This window comes from Ovis canadensis, chromosome X (genome assembly GCF_042477335.2).
Source record: "Ovis canadensis isolate MfBH-ARS-UI-01 breed Bighorn chromosome X, ARS-UI_OviCan_v2, whole genome shotgun sequence".
Classification (NCBI taxonomy): domain Eukaryota; kingdom Metazoa; phylum Chordata; class Mammalia; order Artiodactyla; family Bovidae; genus Ovis; species Ovis canadensis.
In genome coordinates, this window is record NC_091727.1 from 101452172 (window position 1) to 101461022 (window position 8851).

The window sequence follows — 8851 nt, forward strand, 5'->3', positions numbered from 1 at the left end:
GAGAGCAGTGTGTGGGGAAGTGAAACTTAGAAGGAAGGCAGCCAGTTAAGAGGGATGATCTAGCAGGTGGGCACTAGGGGCAACTGGAGCTTATTCATGGAGGGAGTATGATGGGAGACTATGTAGAATGCACCTCAAATCCATCTCAAGTATGGGACAAGGAAGCTGGAGTATGCGGCCACCAAACCCCCAACCATTATTTAATAAAGATGCTTCCAAGGATAATAAATCTCTCACAGTTCCAACTGGCTTTGGGTCACATCCAGCATGTGCCAAGGGCAAGGAGAAAAACCCTGAAGTAGTGAGTCCTGGGTGATTGTAGAAAGCAGCCTAGTGGGTGTTGGGGTGAGACCTGGCTTTGAAGAACCAGAATCAAAATACATAAGTCAAGGTCAGAATCTTTTTGACATTGTTTGCAATACTCTACCCACTGTTTGTGTAAAATTTTCAATAAACTGGAATTACACTTCCTTTCTCGAGCTGAGCATGTATTCAAGTTTCAGGAACCCCACTCCCAGAGAATTGTCAGATGAGTTTTCAGCTGCCTATGGGCTTTCCAGGTAGCTCCATGGTAAAGAATCCTCCTGCCATTGCAGGAGACGCTGGAGACGTGTGTTCGATCCCTGGGTTGGGAAGATCCCCTGGAGAAGGAAATGGCAACCCGCTCCAGTATTCCTGCCTGGAGAATCCCATGGACAGAGGAGACTGGTGGGCTACACAGTCCGTGGTGTTGCAAAAGAGTTGGAAACCACTTAAAGACTAAATGACAACAACAAAGGAATGTTTATAGACCTTAAAATCTTCTTCCAAGGAAAAATAGAGCAAGACCTCTGTGGTCTGTCCTGATTGAAAATGTCCTGGGTGAGTAGGCACGGGTCTCTCCCTGGGATTTTATGAAGATCTTAGGCTGAGGTATCCACAACTCAGTTCTTGTTATCCAGTCTAGAGGGCCCCAAGGTAGGTATAACATGTCATGTCCTGCCCGAGTGGTTCCTCAGCATGCAGAGGTCAGAGAAGCTCCCCCGGTCTCCCATAGCACTTGGAACTTTATTTACAGCCCTATTATTAAACTCTGTGTTAAAGAGTGAATGTGTGAGATACTCCCACTCGGTTATGGTCACTGCACCCCCAACCCGTATACTATCTCCATGGTATGGTTATCAAAAGTGGGGTCCGACTGCTCACTGCTCTGAAGGCAATAAAGAGGCAAGGTTGATGGAAAGGAGTTTGTTTTATGTCAGAGGCTGGCAACAGAGAGGGGTGGGGCACTCCTGTCCGAAGGCTGACTCCCCACCACTGATAATCAGTGGGCAAGAGTTTCAGGGATGCATAGGCAGACAGATGGGGCTACATGCAGAAACAGCACAATCAGCTCTAACAGTAATTTTGAAATTTGTCACGTGGTGGTCTGATTAGCTTCAACTTTATTGTCAGTTCCAGGGTTAGTTTATTCCCATATCTTTGAGACCAGTTCTCAGAATTGTGGCAGCTTATGTCATATCAGCAGTTTTGTCATTGTGTACTTAACTTCTTCCACCTGGTTGGGGTTTCAGCATATCTACAAGACAGCTCAAAGGAGCTGTCAAATGTCTCAAATGGCTCAGAATATTTTCTATAATCCTTGAGGAGGAAATAAAAGTCCTTGACTTTTGACTAAATTAATATTATTTTGTCTTTTTAGACTGTTTTCCTTTGCTTTTACATTTTCTCACTTCTCTGATTAAATTTATTCTTTGACTAAAGTTTTTCTAAAGACAAAAGGTAGGTGGAAGACATGGATTTGGGGGAAAGGACTATAGGGTCCTGCTCCATTTCAGTGTGTATACCTTTCTCTAGAGATTCTCAGAAATGCTGTTTTGGGTGGTGAGCAGCTTTTAGGAAATGAGTTCGATGAGCAGATAGTCAGTGACATTTGGGGTATTGTCACCAACTAGACTCCATTTCAGCGTAGGACAGCCACAGGTGGCAACAGATGGCCTTCCCAAGCATGTGATGAAAATCTAGGAATGAATCTTTGTTTATGAGTGTGCATTGGCTTGTTTGATTACTCTTGCTGATCCCAAGGTTAAGATCATTCAGATGTGGCTTGGATGAATGGATCCACTCCTGTTCAGCCAAGTGTGTGTTGTCTCCCCTCAGCTATTGGAGGTTCTCTGAGCTGTCACCGTCCACAGACCAGGGAGAGCTTCGGGCTGGTTCACCCTCCCACTCTAATTCCCCCAGGGGAACTCGTGGCAAAAAGAAGTGTCCACTCTGGATGGAGAGAGCCCAGGTTTGGGGAAAGAGACATAACGGGAAGGGAATGTTAAACATCCTCAATAGAAAGTTAAGATCTACAGGACAAAAATCAGGAGAAAACTTTGGGAGTCTTGGAGGACTTTTCACATCTGCTTTCCATTTGGGATTAACAAGAGTAAACAAACAAGCCAAAGCACACTCATAAACAAACAGGCAAGTTGGATGTTTGCTCCTGACTGTAAACTGAGGCAATACTAGGGTTCACTTTAAGTATTTTTTCACACTTAGGAATACTACTGTGGCTGCCTGATGTCCAATGTCACAAAACTAGTGTTTCATATAATTTGAATTTGTTTTACTTGTGGATAATTCTGGAATAGCCTGGTCCACAGGAGATTTTACACTTGAAGATCATGAGATCACCAAGCACTGTTGCAACTCACGCAAGTGGAGACAAATTTGCTGTCACCTTGTTGGTATGAGGCAGCACACAAGTCCACACCTCCTCTATCTCCTCACACAGGGAAAATTAGCATTTTTAGTGGTGCCAAATAGGATGTTGTGCCATCCTATTTGAGACCCGAGTTTGCATTTGTGTTTGCTTGAGTATTCTTTTATATCCCCCCTTTCACATTTCAAAATGTTCTTTAAGTGGCTTTTAGGATATTTCAAGTATATTCCTAGGCACTATTTCTTTTGAATTGCTTTTCTGAATTGAGTCATTAACAGTATTATCTATTTTAATTGATTATTTACTGAATTATATGAAAGTGTGTATGGAATATATATTAATTTTGTACTCAGCCATACAAATGAATTCAGATATAACCTGTAATGGTTAGTTTTTCCTCTTTCAATTGGTTAATGTCTTGGCTACTTTTTCCCCTTATTCTCATGTATGGAAATGTATACCATCATATTTGGAACGCATCCAACACCTCTTTTGTCTTTTGGTTTATATACTGATAAACTTGGTCTTTTAATATACCAGATTAAGAAATTTTGTATCATTTGACCCTCTTCACATTGACTGGTCATGGTACATTACTCCTTGAATATGTTACTCTGAACTATGTTGACTAATATTTGGTGTGGTGAAAAGCAACCATACCTACAACCAGCAGTGTGATACTTCTCCAGCTGAGAGATGCCTGGATAAGTAAGAAAATGTGTTCAAAGAACTGCACCCAAGTGGTGTCCCGGTCCGAAAGTGGGCAAAGGATACTCTAGGGCAGAGGGGCTTGCAGCTAGCTAAGTTGCTTCAGTTGTGTCCGACTCTTTGCAACCCTATGGACTGTAGCATGCCAGGCTCCTCAGTCCATAGGATTCTCCAGGCAGGAATATTGGAGTGAGTGGACAAGTTGGGTTGAAAAGGAAACACTGTTCAACTCCAAGAAGAGGAACTGTGTTCATCTCCAAGTGCTGTGGGCCCTACAGCACAAAGTCTAGGTTGCTGTTGTTGTTCAGTCACCCAGTCATGTCCAACTCTTTGTGACCCCATGGACTGTAGCCTGCCATGCTCTTTTGTCCATGGAATTCTCCAGGCAAGAATACTGGAGTGGGTTGCCATTTCCTTCTCCAGGGGATCTTCCCAACCCAGGGATCGAATCTGTGTCTCCCGCATTGCAGGCAGATTTTTTACCACCTGAGCCACCAAACGTGGTCCACTGTATGAGGGAATGACAAACCACCCCAGTATACTTAGCAAGAGAACCCCATGAACTTTACAAAAAACAAAGTCTAGGGTTCCTCCCCTGATTCCCGTTTCTAGCCAGGTGCCCACCTTGGAAACCTCGGCCCTGCCCCTTCGATTATGGCCCCGCCTCTTCAACAGTGCATTCAGCTCAGTTCAGTTGCTCAGTCGTGTCTGACTCTTTGGGACCCCATGAACCGCAGCATGCCAGGCCTCCCTGTCCATCACCAACTCCTGGAGTCCACCCAAACCCATGTCCATTGAGTCAGTGATGCCATCCAGCCATCTCATCCTCTGTCGTCCCCTTCTCCTCCTGACCTCAATCTTTCCCAGCATCAGGGTCTTTTCAAATGAGTCAGGTGGCCAAAGTATTGGAGTTTCAGCTTCAACATCAGTCCTTCCAATGAAAACCCAGGACTGATCTCCTTTAGGATGGACTGCTTGGATCTCCTTGCAGTCCAAGGGACTCTCAAGAGTCTTCTCCAACACCACAGTTCAATTCTTCGGCGCTCAGCTTTCTTTATAGTCCAACTCTCACATTCATATATAACTACTGGAAAAACCATAGCCTTGACTAGATGGACCTTTGTTGACAAAGTAATGTCTCTGCTTTTTAATGTGCTGTCTAGGTTGGTCATAACTTTCCTTCCAAGGAGTAAGCATCTTTTAATTTCATGGCTGCAGTCACCATCTGCAGTGATTTTGGAGCCCCCCAAAATAAAGTCTGACACTGTTTCCACTGTCTTCCCATCACTTGCCATGAAGTGATGGGACCAGATGCCATGATGTTAGCTATCTGAATGTTGAGCTTTAAGCCAACTTTTATCACTCTCCTCTTTCACTTTCATCAAGAGACTGTTTAGATCTTCTTCACTTTCTGCCATAAGGGTGGTGACATCTGCCTGTCTGAGGTTATTGATATTTCTCCTGGCAATCTTGATTCTAGCTTGCTTCCTCCAGCTTAGCATTTCTCTTGATATACTCTGCATATAAGTTAAATAAGCAGGGTGACACTATACAGCCTTGACGTACTCCTTTTCCTATTTGGAACCAGTCTGTTGTTCCATGTCCAGTTCTAACTGTTGCTTCCTGACCTGTGTAGGGTTTCTCAAAAGGCAGGATCTCTTACAGAATTTTCCACAGTTTATTCCACAGACAATCACGATGGTGTGATCACTCACACTCACCTAGAACCAGACATCCTGGAATGTGAAGTCAAGTGGGCCTTAGGAAGCATCTCTACAAACAAAGCTAGTGGAGGTGATGGAATTTCAGTTGAGCTATTTCAAATCCTGAAAAATGATGCTGCGATAGTGCTGCACTCAGTATGTCAGCAAATTTGGAAAACCCAGCAGTGGCCACAGGACTGAAAAAGGTCAGTTTTCATTCCAATCTCAAAGAAAGGCAATGCCAAAGAATGCTCAAACTAATGCACAATTGCACTCATCTCACACGCTTGTAAAGTGATGCTCAAAATTCTCCAAGCCAGGCTTCAGCAATACGTGAACCGTGAACTCCCTGATGTTCAAGCTGGTTCAAGAAAAGGCAGAGGAAGCAGAGATCAAATTGCCAACATCCACTGGATCATCGAAAAAGCAAGAGAGTTCCAGAAAAACATCTATTTCTGCTTTATTGACTATGCCAAGGCCTTTGACTGTGTGGATCCCAATGAACTGTGGAAAAGTCACGTTAGCCACGCCCATTTTCCCTTCGCGGGGCGGAGCCCTGATCATCTCCAAACCTAGGGCGGCTGCCCCTCACCACAACTGTTGCACTTGCGCACTTCAGATCACCTGTCTCGTGGGCGGAGCCCAAACCACTTAAGACTCCTGCATGCTTCTTCAGGAAACCTCGGCCCCGCCCCTCAGATTCGGACCCCGCCTCCCCCGGTGGGTATTAGCCCAGACTCCTTCCCCTATTCCCGCCCCACCCAACTCAGCCGGAGCATCACTCCTGCACACTAGCAACCACCAGGTCGTGTGGGCGGAGCCCAGCCCCGCCAGTTACCGCCCATGGACCCACCCACCTGGGACCGGGCCCACCTCCGCATACACGCACTTCCCGCCACGCCTCTTCGCCGCCCATTGCCTAGTCCAGTGGAGCTCGGAGAAGCAAGCAAGACGCGATGGACGGCCGAGTGCAGCTGATCAAGGCCCTCCTGGCCCTGCCCATTAGGCCCCAGACACGTCGGTGGAGGAACCCGATCCCCTTCCCCGAGACGTTTGACGGCGACACCGACCGGCTCCCAGAGTTTATCGTGCAGACGGGCGCCTACATGCTAGTGGATGAGAACCTGTTCACCAACGATGCCCTGAAGGTGACGTTCCTCATCACCCGCATGACCGGGCCAGCCCTGCAGTGGGTGATCCCCTACATTAGGAAGCAGAGCCCCCTCCTCAACGATTACCGGGGCTTCCTGGCCGAGATGAAGCGGGTGTTTGGATGGGTGGAAGACGAGGACTTCTAGGCCGGGAGCGCCTCTGGTCTGGGGGCGGGTGCTCGGGGGAGGGCCCGCCGCGCCAATCGCCGCCTCCCAGATCGCCACAGGCGTCCTCCCGCCGTGTCCTCCCTCACCTTCGGGTGGCCGCGATCTCCCCCGTGCTCGTGTCCCCTCCCGCGTAGTGCTTGCCTTTGTTCCAGGAATAGCGCTCCAGGTTCCCGCTGCTGCCGCCGCCCTCGGGCCACTCAGGCCTCTCCCCTGCACACTTGGACTCGGTCCGGCTCTCCAACTGCAAGCCGGACTCCTGTTACCCACTGGGCAGACCACCCACACCGGGCCGCTGCCAACCGCCTGCCCCCTGCCAGACTCCCAGGCCCGCCTCGGGGTGGCCAGAGACCTGCGCTGCGGCGGCCATCACCGTGCACCGCATTCCACCCACACCCTGCAGCCTTCAGCGATCTGGACTCACCGGGGAGGTGTCTGAGAGGGCCACAGCCTCTGGACAAACAAGGATTCCAACAGCTCACCGCCTTCCTGGAGGGGCCGGCCAGCCTTTCACCTGTGATGGGACCCAGGCCTTCCCTACCCAAGAGACATCTTCTGTTCCTGCTGGGTGTGACCACTAGGTCCCAGGGCTGCCTGGCAGCCAAATCGAGTCACTCATTGTCTCCTGCGGACCTGTTGGTTTCACCCAGAATCCAGTTCTCTTCTGAATGTGCAGCTGTGTCTCTGATGTGTGCCTTTTGTTCAGCACAGTAACCCCTGCACTCTGCCCAGCTCTTCTACACTACCTGGACAAACGTTTTTTCCTTATTTTCAATAAATGTCAGATGCTGTTCAAAAATAAATCGAGTCTCAATGAATATGGCACTGCAACCTCCCCAGTCCAGTAAGTGGGGTCCATGTTTGCTCAGAAGGTATGTCCTCTGCCATTCTGTGGCTGATGTGGTATCTTGTATTATCCAGTGAAAAAGATAGCCCTGTGGTGGTCCTGGTGATGGAGACCCCATTCAGTCCCGGATGCTGACTCTTCCAAACCCATCAGTTCCATGCCCCTTCCTTGGGAAATGGATCTGGATTCGATTTTGGCCAAGGAGATGTCAGGAAGAAATCAGCTAGGAGACTTTGGGGAAAGAGTTTCTCTTTTCCAAAAAGCTGCTTTTGAAAGCATAATAGCTAATTTTTACACATCATGAATCCCACACAATTGTTGGTGAACATCCGTCAAAGTTTTATTTAATCCGTTACTGAGGAAGCTAGCAGAATGAGAGCTGGTTCAGAAAAAGCATTTACATTCATGGAGCTTTGATTGTTAAGTGGAGAAGGGAGTGCAGAACTGCTCTTGTTAAATCTGGGTGGAAACCTGGTTGAGATAATGCAGGAAAATAAAATTATATCTTTCTCCAATGGAAAGAAAAGCAAAAAACGTTACTCTTTACTGTTTCTCTTTATGCTAACCTATTAAATCATGAGTGCTGAAAAAAAGCCTCTGCTACTTCATCTATGGCTGGGCAACTTAAATTTCCTAATAGTCAGTGATTGCAGATGGGCTTATAGGGCAACACTCGTGTGATGTTAAAGGCAATAGAATCATCTCTCCCTCATTTTTATTTTGAGTTATTTTTCCAGAATACATGGAAGAGGTAAGGAAAAGACTGAGCTTATTTCATGCATGGGTTGGCTTAATATGTGGTAGAAAGCAAAAATGGGCCATGATTTCAGGACAAAAAAGACTAAAGAGCACAGGCCAATCCTTTGACTTCTCTTCCTTCTGCGTCTAAGTCATCTGACTTTCGACTTTGTCTTAAATTGTTGTTTAATCACCCTTCACCTTTTGTTGTCTTTCTGCAGTTCATCAATAGCCTTGTGTAACAATCATCTATTTTCACAGTCTTTATATTAATAATTGTGACTTATTCTGGACCACTCAAATTCCGGAGATACTGCACCTCCCAGGAAATCTATTTCCATTAGTGTCCAATATCAGTTTACCACTAGCGAAATTTTTGACCATTGCACCATGACCACATCACAAGGGTGATCAGCACATCACTTACCACCAGTGATATAGTCCCCATTTCTAGCCAGCTCGCAGGTACTTGTGCTCCAAAATCCTATTTCATAATCTGCTTCTTAAGACTGCTTCTAGAACCAAATATTGGATAGGCCAAAAAGTTTGAGTTTCCCTAAGATGTTACAGAAAAACCCAAATGAACCTTTTGGCCAACTAAATATTATACTTGTAAGTTCCCCCAGAAACATCTCAAAAGCACTTGTAAGGGAATGAAGGTTTGCCTAAAGGGAGAATTTGAAGAGCTATACAGTGCTAAGGGCTTCCCCAGTGACACAGTGGTAAAGAGTCGCCAGCAATACAAGATAAACAAATTTGATCCCTGGGTCAGGAAGATCCCCTGGAGGAGGGTGTGGCAATCCACTCTAGTATTCTTGCCTGGAAAATCTCATGCACAGAGGAGCCTGGC